The 18254-nt window shown below is 39.2% G+C and overlaps 1 long non-coding RNA gene across 1 annotated transcript; it reads left to right on the top strand.

Moving 5' to 3' along the window:
• The first annotated feature begins 1574 nt into the window (after positions 1 to 1574).
• Positions 1575 to 18023, top strand: LOC118156598. Its single transcript, XR_004746327.1, has 3 exons — positions 1575 to 1831; positions 3228 to 3238; positions 18013 to 18023. It is a non-coding gene; the product is annotated as an uncharacterized LOC118156598 (long non-coding RNA).
• The last annotated feature ends 231 nt before the right edge of the window (positions 18024 to 18254 follow it).

Here is an 18254-nt window from a genome sequence, read left to right as displayed (position 1 = left end):
GGGGGGGTGAGGGGAGGGGAGGGGAGGAGAGGGCAGGGGAGGGCAGGGGAGGGGAGCATAGGGGCGGGGAGGAGATTGTAGAGGAGCGTAAGGGAGGGGAGGAGAGTGTAGAGGAGCATAAGGGAGGGGAGTGTAGGGCAGTATAGGGGAGTGGAGTGTAGGAGAACGTAGGGGGGTGTAGGTGAGGGCACAGTAGGTGAGGGGAGCATAGGGAAGGGGAGTGTAGGGGAGCATAGGGGAGCATAGGTGAGGGGAGGGGAGTATAGGGGATGGGAGTGTAGGGGAGGGCAGTGGTGGGAAGGGAGTGGGAGACAATGGGAGGGGGAGGGAATGGGAGGGCAGGGGAGTGCTACCATAAATAAAATTTCAAATAAAAGACACTTTGGGTCTGGATCCAAATATTTATGTTGCCATTCATTCCACAACCTGATTTATCACTGCAGTCAGCATATTGCCCAGTGCCAATAAAGGTTTGGCATGCACAGAGGTGGCTGAGTATTTTCAGAAATAACTTTCCTTCATAACTGAATCAAGACCTTTTCTGTAATGCAAAAAAATCAGGTAATTGATTAACATATGGATGGCAGCTGAGCAGGGGAAACATCTTCAAAACTTCCCAATATTTTCATTATACAGGACTACAACTCTTTCTTCTCTGCTCTCCAGTTATGGAAGCTTCTGTCACCTGCTTAGGAAGCAGAAGCAGTAAGATGGCATTTAGAGGATCCAGCTGTAGCATAAGGGCCAGTTGGAGGAAGCCAGCAATGGATAGGTAGTGCAGTGTTTGAAGAGAGTTTCAGCGGCTTCCCAAGTCACATAGACTAGTGCAAAGCAACCCATTGATCTGACTCCCCAGTGAAAGAGAAAGAAGTGCAAAGCACCAAATGCTTGAGAGAGGAAAAAGAGATGCCTCTCAACTGTCTCGGGGGAAGAAGGCAGTCAGCTCTTAACAGATTATTTGCCATATAATTTGGTTCTCAAAGACATAACATTTGTTTAAGACAGTAGCATTTTACTACATGCGGTGCTGATAGAGGTCAAATAAAAGACTCCAGGACAGCAAAATCCCTCACTTACTTCTCATACAAGGACAAAACTGTTATGTGAGACAAATGCAGGTTAATTTCTCAAATCTCACAGCACTATTGACACCATTGGCTATGGGTTAACTCTTGAGTATTTGAAGATTTCAGTAGGGCTGACTGATTTACATGTGGGTAGGTTGAAATCACACTTGTCAATGTGCTATTAATTTTGAGCCACAGTCATGTTGGTCAGCTACTGACTTGCACCCACCCAATATACCGGGGCAGCTTTGTCTTTGCTGGCCTGTAAAGTATTCGGGCTTAAATTAACTAATGAAACCCTAAAGCTGACAGGGGTAGAAAGGACTGGGATAACAGTACTACTTTTGGTGGACACCAAGCGTACTCTGGTGGTCTTTGATGAAGGGCAGAAGTCTTCCTCACTGCTAATTTTGGCCTTTCCTATCTTTGACAGACTTCATCACTTAAGCCAGTTCTGGCTGGTTCCATTGTCTATTCACAGTCTTTTACTCCCTTATATTTGGGTCATTAACATACAATTGTGCTATCTAAGACCTAGGAATCAACACCCTTTATCTTGTTCCCTGTCTCAAGTCCCCCCTTTTCTTTATCCAAAGCAAATTCTTTTGATTATAACAATCGTTCTTGATTCAAAGTTTTCATCAAATTCTTACCAGTTTCCACTTGGGGCTTGTTTCGGTTACACTTCCAGCTTTCATAATCATCTAGTCCTTTCATACAGCACCAAAACGCACACTGCACCAATACACAGGTCAAGAATGCTAGTTAAAGGGAGATCAATATTCCTCTAAACAATTGCTTAAGCCAAGAAAAGTTGGGTAACCAAGAGGTTGTTTTGTTGCATAATTCTAGAAAACGCCATGAGGTGTCATCTTGAACTGCCTTATGTAGGATCTTGGTCTTTTGCAAATACATATACATATAGGGAGAGATAGATCAGTCTCAATTCGTCCTGCCTCATTTACAGACATGCAGCAACTAATATTTATTAAAGGGCATACTTCCCCTTGGGAGGCGAATAAAAATCTAGTACCTAAAACGTTCTTATTGATTTGTTCTAGTTGCTTGCCCCAAACTATAATATGTCGTTGCAAATATTGGCTTCCTACTTGTGTTAGATCTTTTCCTTTGTATGGCATTTGGTAAGGCCTGCCATACAATATCTGAAAAGGGGCTTAGTTTTACCAATACATGTTGGTTTTTTGACAGATTTTACCAGTCTGCTGTTTTATCAAATAGTTCATGGTTTTTCACTTGGCCACTTGCATGTGGCCTATATGGAGTGTGTTGTTGCCAATCAATCCCCAGCACTTTGCCGACTTGTTGGGTCAGTTCTGCAGTGAAGTGTGGGCACCTGTCAGATGACATTACTGAGGGTACACCAAATCTCAGTATATTTTCATTCAACAATACTTTGGACACTTCTCTGGCTTTGCTAGTTCTACATGGCCATCTGGATGGCTCCTGGATGGCTCCTGGCCATTTGGAAAAGGTGTCTGTTAGTACCAATAGGCATCTAAACCCCCCTTTTTTTTGGAGTTTGAAAAAATCAATTTGCCACTGTTTCCCAGGAATTTTTCCCTTCCCAATTGTTCCTGTTTGGGCTTTGAATCATGTCTGAGGTTTACTTTTATGCCTGTCTGACAATGGTATACGAATTAGGTCCTATCCATTTTCTACTTAAAAACTGTTATAATATTTCCGCTCCCCAGCATGCTTTCTTATGTTCTCCAATTACCATCCAATATCATACAGCATCACAATTCTCCCATCAGTTATTTGTGTTAAACCTGGAGGTAACACTTTCCGTTTACATCTTCAATTGCTTATCGATCTCAGAATCTTCTACTTCAGTTTCTAGGACTTTTCATAATGCCTTGTTTTCTGTTTCTGGTACTAGTGCCAAAACTGGACTCTCAGATGCCCGTTCTGCTGCCCCTTTGGCTTCTGCATGAGCCAATCTATTTCCTCTGTCAATATCAGTATCCCCTGTTTGATGTCCTTTCCAGTGCAAAATGGCAATTTTAGCTCTTCTGCGTGTTTAATTGAGGATGATAAGTCCTCTCTCCTTCCAAATTGTCCCATGTGCATGCAACACACCAAAGGCATAATTCTTATCTGTCCAAATGGTAATTCTTTTCCCTTTTGCCAGCTCAAGAGCTCTTACCAAGGTGATGATTTCAGCCTTTTGGGCTGATGTTTCTTACCGCATATCCTGTGAGGTACCGCATATCCCCAGTGGATGAAGGTGCTGCCATCTATATAGTAATCCTCTGCATCTTCTAGGGGTGGTTGGCTGGAGTATACCATGTCCATGGTCTTGATGCAATAAATTCTGTTACTAAGGAAAGAGGCTGGGTTCACAGTATTAATGCCAAAAAAATTAGTAAACTAATAATCCATTCAACACATTCCTTTTCTTCTTGAGGAGCTATCAACAGGTCATTTACATATTGCAAGTGCCCCCTTTCCCTGAAGGGGTTTTCCAAGCTTCAAGTTTACAGATTAGTTGGTTTCTGAATATGGTGGGGTTATTTTTGAACCCCTGTGGTAACACAGTGCAAGTAAGCTGAATTTTTTGTCCTCTGTTAGGATTTTCTCATTCAATGGCAAAGAGTTTTTGGCTTTCAGGTGTCTCGGGCAGGCGGAAAAAGGCATCCTTTAAGTCTAGTATCGTGAACCAAACTTGACTCTTCTAATTTTGTCAAAAGGCTGTAGGGGTTGGATACTACAGGGTATAAATCTTTTGTGAGCCTATTGATGGCCCTTAAATCCTGAACTATACGAGAGGTTCCATCTGCCTTTCTAACCGGTCCTATATGGAGTGTTATATTCTGACTCACATTCTACTAATAGCCCATAATTAAGAAAGTTATTGATTATTCCTTTTGCCCGTCCTTATCACAACTCTTGAGCCCTTTGCATTGTATTTTCTCCCCCTTTCTCTTTGAGGAGGAGTGAGAAAGTGACTGAGGTGGAGCTCGGCTGCCCACCCAAGTAAAATCACCACAGGGCCCTTGCCAGAGAGTACAGTTCTTCAGGAATTTCTCCAGGAAGGGTACTCTACGTATGGTCCAGTCCTTCAGGAAAAGACTGCTCCAGTGTGGACTCTTCTCCAAGGGCTGCAGTTCCTGCCAGGGGCCTGCTCCTGTGTGGGCTCTGCACAGGCTGTGATCTCCTTCAGGACACGACCACCTGCTGCAGTATGGGGTCCTCCATGGACTGTAGGCCCCTTTGTCTATTTGTTAGCACAGACTGCTCCATCATGGCTGCTGAGCTCAGCTGTGGCGAGTGTTGTGCCAGTTCCAATCCTTTTGGACAACCTCAGGTGTCAACCTGGCTGGAGCCAACTGGGTTTGACAAGCCACCCCTGCGCCCCCTGCTACCAAAACATTGCCACCCAAAGCCAGTAGAGGAAGAAAAGAACAAATATACTGCATAGTGTATATATACATATACATGCACAGTATATATATATATATATGTATATGCATATTTTCTATATGTATGTATATTCACATGCACAGTTTTCACTGTGCATGACACTTGCTGATATTTGATATTTATTATTATTGAGTAATTAAATAGAACTTACTGAGAAATACTACTGTCATCATTGTAGTACCGGTTTGTTTCTGTCTCAAAAAAATGAACAGTTTTGCATTGCAGTGGGCATAACAACAGCAACAGAATGGTAAAACACTGTAAATCTTTTAGAACAGAAGGAGCACAGGAAGATATGGCGGGGAATTAATGCATGCAGTGAAAAGAGGCACCTAGGAATGGTTCTTTCTCACTACTTTTTCACTGATCTGTTTGTGATTTTATTTTGCTGGAGGATGGTAGCTGATTACACCAACCCACACATAGTAGGAAACAATATATGGAAGATGTTTCTTAGAAACCCCTCAGGCTGCAGCAATTCTATCTTATCATCATTGGCTGTGTGGATGTCGTTTCTCTTCCAACATAAGCAGTTAAACTCAATAATCCTATTACTGCAGCAAAGTAGGATGCAAGAATCCTCCATAGCAGAAAAGAGCCAAAACTAAATTAAATACATTTTGATACATTGAAATATCCTTTTAAAATCTGCTTTATGCAGCGTCAGGATTTCTGCATAGATTTTTGTTATTAAATAAGCAACTGAATAATCATTAAATGATTTGTAGTTATTCTACCCTGAAGCATACTTTATGGGATTCTGTGTCATGGTTCTGCTCAATGTAAGTATCAGGAATTGCAATTAGGGGAGTCTGCGAGAAAATTCAGGCAGAAACATTTTCAGGACGACTGCATGCACTCATATTGCATCTGCAGCTCATCCTGCACAGACAGTGTGATCAAGCATCTCATTAAGAGCTTAGCAGAGACTGTGGCATGGTTGAGAGCAAATTGATTAAAGTACAGGCTGGATATTAATACTAAGATGATGAGACTGGGAAAAGCAGTGAGATGGTATAGGAAAGATGTCAACCCTTTTACTGAGGATGTACATCCATCAGCTGTCTCTTCTGTTGACTTTCTAATTTGAGGACATCTTATTAGATTTTCAACTGCTTTTAAGTCACCATATAGCTGTATGGATTGGGGTGGCGTTTTATTTATTTTTAAACCTGGATCAGGTAACAATATTACACTGAACTCCAGTTTTGGAACTGATGCACTGTTAAGCTGCTTATTCGTAGCACACAGCATCTTACTATGAACATTTAGTACAATGTTTTTGTGGTCGTGTTCTGTTAGTTTGGGATAAAGCAGGACTTCTGATTTGATCTTGTAGTATGGAGCACTAAAGCTTTCATAATATGGGATTTGAAACTCACAGAGAACAGCCAACAGAGGCAGCAGTTTTCTCAGAATGGTGCAAAGGGGATGTCAGCTGAATTTGTACCACTGTAGCAATCTTAAAAGTACCTCCTGGCACTTTGTCTGACTTCCTATTCATTGCGATGGATCTGTCTTGAGCTTGGAGGAGGTGATTCCTGAATATCAACCAGCTTTCTTGGGTTCCTCCTTCCTCCAGGACCTAATCTCTTGGGAATCTTTCAGCAGATCCTTGAAGAGCTCTTTTCAGTGGCACTCACTGGCATAACAAGAGGCAATAGGCACAAACTGGAATACAGAAAGTTCCCTCTGAACATCAGGAAACAATTATTTACTGTGTGGGTGTATGAGAACTGTTACAGGTTACCCAGAGAGGCTATGGAGCCTCCCTCCTTGGAAATACTCAAAAACCACCCAGACTGCTCTATGTGACCCTGCTAGAGTTGGGGGGCAGGACTGGTTGACCTCCAGAGGTCCTTTCCAACCTCAGCCATTCTATGATTCTATGCTAAAGAATAAATCAAATCCAATTTCCTGATTGCTTATTATAGCTTATATTTATTTTGTACTCTGTTACTATCATAATCCTGAAGTTTTTCCTTATGCTGACAAGATACACTTTTCTTGTCTACTTCTTGTAACTAGACTAGTTTGTAGTAGTGGGTGCTTTAAAGTACTTTGCAGTTGTAAAAATGAGTGCAACAGGCACTCAATTCAGAAAAGGTAGCTCAGCAGACACATCCTTCAATTTCCTGTGCCTTATAACTAGCTGAGTGGGACCAGTTAAACTAGATAATATGAAAGGGTTTTGCTAGAGGTGAGGGGATTGTTCTTATGTGGTTATAAGGCTCAAGAGAGAAGCATTCTTGCAGGAAGTCAGAGAATGCTCGGACAGTTCAATGCAGGAAAAAAATAAAGGTCAGTGTATTCCTCTTCATTTTAGTTCACCGAAGATAAGTCTTGAGTGGCTAACGGGTTAATACTGACTGGCTGAAACTGGCTACATTTTACATTTACTGCAAATGGTGACATTTCTAATGCAAGATGGCCAGTCTGGCAGTTTTCCATCCTTGGGGAAGAAAGGGATATTCTGAATGAAGAAGGAATACTTTGTTCTATTATATAATCTTCTCACATTGATTTTTTTCTTACAAGATTCTGTGTTCTGGCCATCTGGCTGCCTCTCACTTCCTTTGGTTCAGTTATTGAAGCAAACAAGATAGACTTTTGAAAGGACCAATATTATTTACCACATTATTGAATCTCAAAGACATTCATATTCAACTTTCTCACTCTGCTGATAAGCTTTGTTGGAAAGAAGAGGCTGGAAGTTATTGCATGTGAATTTATCAGTGTTTATTTACTCTGAGTAGAACTTTCAAAATTTCACAGGGTGGGAGCCTGAGTCTCTTTTCAAAGAATGATCTAACACTAAAACCAAGCTTCCAAAGCTTTGCATATCCAAGATCCAAAAGAATATGTATGCTCCTAATGCCCATGTAAGCCCTCAACTTTCTATCAATTTCATTAACTAGTAGTAAGATCCTAAATATTCAGTTGGTTCTGTAGCTAGATATCTAATGACAGAAGCAGGCACCAACTCTTTGAGAAGTATCTGTGTACAGTAGGTACCTAAATTTATAATCTTCAGTGTATGAATGAAGCCTGTTGGAATGATTCATATGGAAGTGATGAAAATCAGTTATCATGAAGTATTTGGAAAATGCTGATTTTTCAGAAAGAAACAAGGTGTGCTACTTTATGCAAAAATTGGCATTATCTGCTTCAATCTGCTTCAACCCCTATCTGCTTCACTTTTTACCTGAAAGCAGATTGTCTTGAATGCAATTGAATTACTTTCTAATAGGTAAAGCACTTACCAGTGTGTTTTCTACATTAAATAAATGCTTTGTACACTGTCACTAAAAAGCTGGGTGAGCAGCTTGTTGTACAACTGTATATAGTTGAAGAGTGGAAAAAAAAAAAAAAAAAAAAAGAGTTATCATGGGAAAAGTCAATCTGAATGACCTAATTTACTCCTGTGTGAAAGCAGAACTTAGTCCAGCAAAATGTACTTAAGACTTCACAAATGTATTTGGCTTTGTAAGTCTTAATAGTTCTCAAGCTAAGGCACTTAAGCCTACAACTACAGCCTTCCCAATTCCAGGTGAGCTGCAGTCTATCCCAAGGCTTATATAAGGTCAGTAAGGGCCTTTGTTGCCAACACCAGCATGCACTGGGTACGTAATGTTGATTTCTGGGTATTTCTCTGATATAGGTCAGCTTTCTTAGTGCTGACCAGCTCTATGCCTGACAACACACACACACACACACACAAAAGGCAAGAAAAAAAGCACAGCTGAAACTTCTTTAAGAAACACACAATAGACCAAATACCAGTGAGTGGGTTTTATGAGAGAAACACTCCCAGTGAGGGAAGAGTAGAATATATCTGCATGTTTCATGTCCACTTCTTACTCACTTAGATCCATCATAATTATTTTATCGAAACAATTAATCAGAAATGTATTATCAAATTGCAATTATATTAATTGCTTTGCAGTTCACCTTTAAGACTAACTTGAATTCGTCTTCTTTATATGGCATGCTAACCTGGAAGTTAATAAAGTCAAGAAGCACTGTCCAGCAGGAATTAGCTCTTGTATGTATTTAAAATTAAGGATCTTAAAAATAAAATGTGTCAGGAGTGCATTGTTTATGCTGTGTTCATCCTTCTAAAAAGTTACTGACAACGTGCTCACCTACCACCTGTAAATTAGTCTCCAGCCTATTTTTACACTGGTTTAACAATTAATAAGGTGTTTTTATTTTTTTTAATTGAAAATTTTAAAACATGGTTTTATTAAGTCTATTATGAAATAAATTTTAAGGACAAAAGTCTTTCTTATTGCTAAACCAGTTTGAAAACAGGATGGAGACACTGGGATTTCACTCTGGTTCTGTCAAAAATTTTACCTTACTGGCAAACAACTACCTGATGCAATTAGAAATTGTAATTAAAATATATGTATATATCTTCAATTTAAAAAAAAAAAAAAAAATGTAACCTGTAGTGAAGCCTTGGCCATTACTAACCAGACAGAATTTAGTTTGTCTTAGTCCTGCAGTCTAATATTACTTTTTCTTGTTAGCTATGTAAACATGTCGTCTACTGTGAAACATGCAAAAACTGCAAAAGAAAATGTTTGGATTTTGAAAAGCCATTTAAAATAGATAACCTGTGTAAACACACATGTTGTTTCACATCTGCCAATTACTCAGATTCCTTCTTTGCCAAGATTTGCTTGGAGTGAGCTCCCGGCTACAAAAAGATTGCTGTGTCCTTTGTAGCTGCTTGAATGGCTATTTCATCATCTATGCTATAACGTCAGTTACCAAAGACCAGGAATGGCTAAAATTTAGGCAAATCAACATACTATCTCCAAAGGAAGCTATCCTTAACAGCAATCTGCAAAGTTTAAGGACAAAACAGACAGCAAGTCCATCTAGAATCTTCTGTCTTTATAAAAGTGTTCGCAAGGAGATGCATGTTCCCTCTCTTTATAAAGGTATTTGAGTACAGGTGTAGCTGTGTTGCTAGTTATGAGCAGCAATGAAAGACAAGAGTGATTTAAACTGAAGAACTGGCAACTTCTAAGTATCATTTTTTTATTTTATTTTGGGGGGGTAAGTGGTATCAAAAATTGCTGCGACAATTAAGCTGGTCATAAAAGACCTGTTCTTTCTAATTTTATATTTTTTTTCCATGGAAGAATCTGAAGAAATGTAAAAGCAGATTGCTAGTGGCTAAGAAAACTTGAAGTGTGCAGTTTCCTCAGGGATTGCTTCATCGTGCGCCTAAGGAGGGGAAATCATTCTCCCTGAAATGGGAAGTAATAACTGTTAGGGATCTTCATGCATAGATAATTTACTTTCTGCAAGATCTTTGACAGATGAGCTCTGGCAAACTTTATTGCTGTGCTTTAAGATGTTATTTACCCAGCTGTCTAACTGATCTTGTGCTGGAGATTATATCAACTAACAGAGTCAGAAAACAGAAGCACACTCTTGAATGTCACCTGCTCTATAGACAAACCTTCAGGGCAAAGTTTGGTTTGCACGGTGGGCAGTATTATGATCCTCACCTGGAAACAGATGACTGTGAAATACATTGGATTTGTGACACATAAGTGATTTCTAACAGAGATTTTGTGGCAAACAACTGCCAGTGTTAAAATCACAGATGACCACAACTGCTTCATCATGGTTTCAGAGTTCCTGCTCTGTTTTCTGTCTGAGGGGGTGCTTAGTTTATCAGATGTGAAGTTAGTCTTGAATTGCATATCCCACAATCAATGAAGCTTTATATTTTTTGACAAATAGGATGGTCTATTAGGAGAATATTTAATTACATGTTATAAACTAGGGCATTTATTCCATCCAACACATTAAAGAATTGGTACCTGAAGAAAGTTACCTATATAGGTTCTGAGGGCTGACAAAGATGATGATATATTTTGGTATGAGGCTTATAAAGAGAACCTTTCTAGGACCAGGCCTCAAAACTATGATAACAGACACAATGAGCCTCTCTATCAGACCTGATATAGAAAGGTTGGACATTTCCTGAAAAAAGCTGAAAAAGATGTGCTGGAAGGGTTAGGTACTGTTTTCTTGCTCGCTCTCCATTTTGTCTCACAAGAGAGATATAAAGGTGACGGACCTAAAACATTCCTAATGAAAGATTAATTTGCCTATATTTACTGTGTAGTTTTTATTTGAAGAATGAAATGGAAGGAAGAGCTTGGATACGTTTGGGGGCTTTTATTTATTCCTGTTGTAGTGATGTGCCTAGAAATTTAAAGATTTATCAGACAACATTTTCTTCTCCAAGAACTAGAGGTTGAACATTTCATACATAGTTTGTTAAGATGATCTTCCCATGCACAATGTATCCCCATCACCAGAAATGATACACCAACAAAATCCATCATATTGAAGAGTTTTGTTGATTATCTGTCGCTTTGATGACTGTGTGTCATGGGACAATTGAGTCTTCACAGACCTCTGAAACAGTCTAAAAAGAAAATTATTCATGAATACAACAGTCCCTGCTGTATTCCTTACTATCATCATCAGTCTGCATTGTGACTTCCACTTCTAGCTAGTCATTTCTTAGCAAACCAGTCCTTTATAGACTTAGAAAGGCTTTGAGATGTGCAGTTGTACTGGATTTCAAGTTAATTTTCTTCACAGTAGGTTGTATATTGCTATGTTGAGATTTGTGACAAAAACAGTGTTGATAATATGCAAGTGTTTTAGCAGTTGCTGAGGAGTACTTACATGGTGTCAAGGCCATCTCTGTTTCTCATGCTGCCCTGCCAGTGAGAAGGCTGGGGGTGCAGAAGGAGCTGGGAGGGGACACAGCCAGGACAGCTGGCCCAGGCCAGTCAGAAGGGATGCCCCATACCATGTGGTGTCATGTTCAGTAATAAAAGCTTGGGGAAAGAAGGGGGGGCGGGGGTGCACAGAATTGGAGTCATGGCTTTTGTCCAGGTAACCATTATGTGTGATGGGCACTGCTTTCCTGGAAATGGATGAACATCTGCCCGCTGAGTGGAAGCAGTGAATGAATACTTTATATATATATATATATATATATATATATGTATGTATGTATGTATGTATGTATTATTTTACTTGTGCACTAAGCTTTTGCTTTACCTATTAAACCATCCTTATCTCAGTCCATAAGTTTTCTCACTTTTCTGATTCTCTCCCCATCCCATGGTGGGGGCTGAGTGAGTGGTTGTATAAGGCTCAGCTGCTTACTGGTGTAAGTAAGCAACAGTGTTGGTAAATAATAGTTTGGGTCATTTTAATTTCCCAATGACATTGTTCCACCGGAGAGATGATCCATTTTTTTCCAAAGCACAGTCCTCCTGCATGGCTGACCATGGAGCATACATGTGCTCCTTTGTATTTACACGGCATCTGCTGAAAAACATTTGCAGTGCTGACAGTAATCTAAAGGACTGACACTATTGTTTCACTAGAAACAGGAAAAGCAGGACATTTTAATTATAGTATGACTTCTTATTCTTACCTGCCCTGTGGGGGGCAGTCGCAGCACTCCTTTTCTTCCATAGGAAGGATTCCGTAAGAGAACTCTTCCATAACAGTTTTTTTAAAGGCTAGTATTTATGCGAAAAACAGCTTACAATGTAAGATACACAAAACAAAAACCTGTCTGAGTTTACAACATATAGTGAATTTATCTCACATAAACCTTGCCATCCTTCCTGTCAAACTGCCACACCAGTGTAACCTGGTCCTGCCCAGCAGGACCTTCCCGACTTCTATTAGGGAGGAATTAACCACTCTCCCAGCACTACTCGTTCTCCTTTCTGGGCATATGAAGAGCACACACTTTCACTGCCTGCTAAGCTGTGTGTCTTAGTTTCATCTGTGCTATGTGGCCAGTACCCTCTCATCTTCACCCTTTGCCAGCTCCAGCTCTGCAGCCTCAACCAGCACCAAAAAGCCTCCTTCCAAACCACGTAAAGTTTCTACCAGGTACCAGCCCACTCTTCCTGCTTCTTTTTGTTTTATCACAGTCATAACTGAATCAGCTTGCAGGTGGAAGCCCTTGTCTCCATGGAGCAATGCACTACCTTGCAGATCTAAAACAATTGGTTTCTTGGTTTCTCGGCGCATACCTTTTTCTTTTCTTCTTCTTTTTTTTTTTTTTTTTTTTTTTTTTTTTCCTCTGACAATGAGGATGAATCACTTCAGAATATCCAATGGGATTTGTCCTTCTTATCTTAATGAGTTTGTAAAGTAAAGCTAACACTGGTCTTCAATAGCTGTTAACTTTTGAATACCATATTCTTGTACTCTTCACCAGCTATCTGGTTTTAGCTAATACTGCAGGTAGGCTATTGAACTAGGCAAACCTTCAGCCTGACTGAGCAGAACTCTTGTTTGACTTTTATGTTTATACTGCCATGACAAAAATATATTAATTGGGAAGCAAACATGAGAAAGCAAAACTCCAAATAAGCTGAGATAAGATTTCCTTTTATTACTTTTTCTTTGAGAATTTGGTGCAGGCTGGCTAAGAATAAAGTGAGGTGCAAATGAACTCAGGGCATTTTTTTCACTTTTTTCCCCAGTGATATCTGGGGAAGTTCCAGGACTACAGAAGACAAAACACAAGTTAAAATTTAAGTTTATTAATAAATGGTAGATTAAAAATGCGTGTGTCACTGTAAGCTATGTGTTTTCATGTTGCGCATTCCTTTGTCTCCACCTTGTGTGATGCCATCTGTTGTATAAACACTACTACCTGGGAAAGGAGGACAGCACATTGATACTAATCTGAGTTCTGAAACTTCTGTTTTGCCAAGTGATTTTGCTGTTGTTGTTGTTCAGATTAGTGTTGCCAGCACAACCAATTGTGGGGATGTCATATGGAGAAAGTCATGGAACAAGAGGTCTGGATGGAGGGGGATTCTGTGATGCAGAAATAGAGATTAATCCGGAAATGGGGAGTAGCTAAGTTAAATATAGAATTTTATTATTGCTGAGTATAGAACTTTATTTTGGGGAAGGAGAAATTACAGCAAAATATGTGCAACCTATGGAATTTCTACCATACCGGTGGCTCACATGCTAAAATTGGGTTTATAGGATCTGTAGACTTCTGTTCTGTCTCATCTCAAACATCTTTCAAGATAATAAAACGATTAATTTTTCAAGAAACCACCATTCTTCTCTCACAGTACATTTTAAAGTTTAAATTCTTTGCTTGTGGATTTCCTATGATATGATATAACATCAGTGCTGGCAAAAACATAAAAATAATGCCATCTGTTGTTGGATTGGATACAGATGTCAGTTGTTTTTACTGGGCAACCAATGAATTGTTCACAGCAGATGTAAGAAGGGTATTCTGAATGTTTGCATCATTGGATTGGCAATCATGGTCATCTAACGGTTACTCAACTATCTTTCAGTAACTTAAAGCATCTGATAATCACAAATGAAACATTTAATTTTCACATTTTTTAACTTTTCAACCTTGAAAATTAAATAGGAGTATGCATGCTCCTGGCAACTGAAATTCAGCCTGAAGACTTTATGATCAGAAAAAAATATCTGCAAACACATGCAGACAAACTAGTTTACATTTATTCTTTTTTCTATATATTGAGCTATAATTCAGATTTTCCATCTCTTTTTTCCAGCCAGTACTTTAAAGAGGTCAGTTTGGATGTCAATAAAGGTGAAAGCATAAAGGTCATGATGGAAGAATCAATTGTTAAAGGTTAAATGAAAAAATTCTGTGAACCCAACAATAAGACATGTTTAAACTCAACAACAACAAAGCCCTGTTTTTGGCCTTTTTTTTTTTTTTTTTTTTTTTTTTTGGGTATTGTGCCAGCTCAAAATTACAATGAGAGATAATGATGCATTACATGTCAAATTATTGTTATAGTCAGTATTATACCCACTGTGATGTTTATTTTATATTACATTGAAATCATTTCTACACCTTTGACCCAAGCAGCTAGACAAAAGCCTGGACTATTGCCAGTTAGTCTAATTAGGAAAAGAAGTGCTGATACCGTGCATGTTATTCAAAGGTAGCCCAATATTTTTCTTGTTTACATTAACCCCTATTTTCCTGAACATTGGCAGAACTGAAAAAGAACATTTATCCTATTTAACACGTCCCATGTTACAGCCATACCTATTTCAAAAGTTTATTCTCTTGACTATTTTCAGGGTTATTCTCTGGGCTGTTTTCAAAGTTAAATCCCGGGCTTCACAGAATTCTTCAGCTTTACCTCAGGACTCTCAGGTTTCAAACCACGAACATAAGGGGCATCTGGCTTCTGTCTCCGAGCGGCAGCACAGCACTGGCACCTCCTGCCTTCGCAGTGCATCGGTATGGTGCATGCAAACCTTGAAGCAGGAACACCTGTGGCACCACGCTGTAGCCAGCGATGATCTCTCCAATGGACCCTCAGCACAAGATCTCCTGCTTCAAAGGCCCCAGAGGCAGTATTTTACTCTTACAGACAGAGCTCACTTCTGAGATGTAGGTTACAGAACACTGTTCACTAAGAAAGGACAGACGGTGCATTATATACTGTGGCTGCAGAACTGGGAACTACGTGAGATCCTTGATCAGTGTAAAGAAATCCTTGAAAAAAAGGCACGGTTGTGTGATGCCCACATCACGAGCATCATGCCTGATTGAGCTTTTCAATTCTGGCAGCAGAACAAACAAGACATACTACAGAAAAGTTGTAGTAGTGGAACAGAGAAAGCATGCTTCCAAAAAAAAAATGGAAATTAACCTATGCAAATAACTCCGATCCAGCTCTGGAATGCCTTTGCTTCTATTTTTGTCTTGCTTAAATAAGACTGAGTATAAACAGCTGTTCCATTCAAAAGAAATAGCTTGTAACACTTACTGACAAATCTGGGAGGGAAGAAAAAAAAAAAAAAAAAAAAAAAAAAAAAAACTTCTGAATTAGGGTTTACATTTAAAAATTTTAAAGGCGAAACAAATGTAGTGGCTTGCAAAGGAGAAGACTTCCATTCAATTTCATGTTCAGAACCAGGCAATGAATGCATTTGGTCTCTGTAGCCTGCCAGTTTTGTGGAGTATACTTGGTGGGTTACCACTGCCTCATCTGCTGAGGCTTTCCAACTACACATAAAATACCTGCACCAGCTCTTGCAACAGAACAAACTTCTCTTTTAGTTAATATTTACTTTTATAATATTTTAATATGTGACAAAAGGTGAAATAGCTGTAGCAGGAAGGGCTGTAAAGCAGTTAATCACATCAGAGCAACTAACTGACTCAGACCAACTAGAGACATGGACAAGAAGTAGCCCGCAGGCTCCTTTTATCCTGCCTCATATGAAGGGCACCTGAGTGCCTGTGTGTCCTACCTTGCCACAGAAACTTTGGAAAATGCAGCAGAAAGTGCTGGGGCTGCTACAACGGTGATGCTGCTGCTCAGGTGTCCTTCTACTCTACCAAGGTCAGCAGCAGCAGCCACAGCTGTGCAGAGAGAGTGAGCGGGCTCCAGCCTTCAAGAGCATCCACTTGGGGGCTGCATCAGCAGTGGCTGCATCTTCATGTCCCAAGTATCTTCTCCAGAACAAAGACAGGCCTGTTCCAGAAATGCCTCTTCAGTAATCTGATTGTAAGCAGAGTCAAGCATCCCCCAACTCCCAAACCTACCTTTTAGTTTAAGTTTTTAAATAAATATTCAAGTCAGCAATTGTCATTTGCTTTTAAATTCTGTCTGAAGTTTCCTTGAAGGAAAGAACAGAACGGGAAGGATTGTCTCCATATTTGGTGCTGAAAAGACAGTCTTGCCTGTTACAGGTTGTAATGCTGAAATACAAGATCCGTCTGATTTCAGTCAAATGACATTTTAATTATTTAGTCTGTTTAATCTATTATTGAAAAACTCTCATAATGCAGCTCTAGAAAGCCCTCCTATACTAAACCGATTTTTATTTTTATTTATTTATTTATTTTCTGGCATTGTATCAGAGGTTTCCAATATCCTTAATTAATCATAGCTAGGTTATATGCCCTATAAAATTAACAATATATGAAGCTTCAATATTTCATTTGATCTTAATAAGAATGTTCCACTGGAGTCAGTGAGTTTTTCAAAATAGATTAAGCTACAAAAACCAAATAATTAAACATTGATTTATTTTTAAAACCAGACCACTGTTCTCAGATTTCTTCATCACCTTCTCCAATTAGAATATTACAATGCACATGTAAGATTTTATTTAAAAGCTAATCCGCCCAAACACGCTTCCCATGAAAATAAATAAATAAATAAATCGGTAATTACTGACTCTGTAACTATGAATTCTCTAAGGATTTGGCGTTCTGTAACCCTGACAAGGTTGTTGGAAAGGGAAAAGATCCTTTAAATTCCAGCAAGCATATATTCTCATTCAGTCAAGGTCACTTATCAATCAAATGAATGTCGTTTCATAAACACCCCTGAACAACTGTGTTCTATTATCTAAATGGGAAGGAGAGGTGTTAATGGGTGTCTAAGGGATGAAATCAATTTAGCTTGGAGGCACTCAGCTGTTAGAACAGTTGTGAACATGTCTGGCTGCTAATGTATGCTGATTAGTATTAATACCATACGATGTCTGAAATGTGGCTGGCATGACATTTCTAAACCAATGAGTGGTGATTACAACTCTGTTTTCTTTATTCTTTTCTTTGAGTAATCACTTCTGGCTGTGTGGACCATCAGATTTGCAACACGTGCAGTACTGAGTTTGAAGATTTGTACCCACAGGCATCTCCTCTTCCCTGTGATCCTGTTCAAGAAGGACAATAAGAGAACATTTGACCTGTTATTTACTGGCAGCAAGGAGTCCTGCACAGTACACTGAGAAAAGAACAAGGATCTGCAGGAAAGAATTAAAAATATAAGCATATCATAGTATGTGTTGATGCTGACAAGTTGAAAATGAGTTTTCAACTGCTTAATTACAGAATAAAATTGCCTTTGTAGACCAGTCAGGGGTTCTCTTTGTGACTTTTTTTTTTTTTTTTTTTTTTTTCCTAGCTTGATGTGGACATGATGGGAAAATGTAGTGCCAGAATGCAAATAACACAGATTAAAATATCAACAAACCAAAGACAAAGCAAATGCTTTGTTCCTTTTGCAGGTGAGTAACTTGTCTACTCTCTGCCACTTAAGTCAGAGAATGCAGAGGCTTCAGGAAAAAAACAGGGAAGCCCATCCTGGCACATCTGAAATACTGTAGGGAAGGATGTTCTACAAGAGAGGTAAACTGGAGTTCCATGTCCTACAAAAAAAAAATATATATATATCTTCTAAAAAGCCTATTCAGAAAAAGAGGTTGTGAAATCAGTTCACAGGAAGCTCTGAGCTTTGATTCAGAATATTCAGTGTTTTCTGAGAGAATAGGCAACAAGAAGTCAGAATTTTGGGGGGGGGGGGGGAACATAAGTAGTAATCAAAACAGGCTAAGCCCTTTATTAAAACAATATAAGTGCAGCAGGTAAAATTGAAAATAGAAGAAGATAGGATTTCAAGATACTATCAACATGGTAGGATCCTGAAATGTGACAGGATTTCATATATCTATATCTAAGCTTATGTCTATATGTCTATATCTAAGCTTGATAATGCAAATTTTTTTAAGCCTGGGTCATGGAGGAGCAAATACCTAAACTGATGAAAATCACAGCTAGTTTCACTTTAATATACATCCTTACTTGTGAAAATAACCAGGTATATTCACTTCATGTGCAAGAGGAAC

The sequence above is a fragment of the Oxyura jamaicensis genome, chromosome Z (assembly GCF_011077185.1).
Source record: "Oxyura jamaicensis isolate SHBP4307 breed ruddy duck chromosome Z, BPBGC_Ojam_1.0, whole genome shotgun sequence".
In the NCBI taxonomy this organism is placed as follows: domain Eukaryota; kingdom Metazoa; phylum Chordata; class Aves; order Anseriformes; family Anatidae; genus Oxyura; species Oxyura jamaicensis.
The sequence above is the reverse complement of the archived record's forward strand: the minus strand, read 5'-3'. Positions and strand labels throughout refer to the sequence as shown.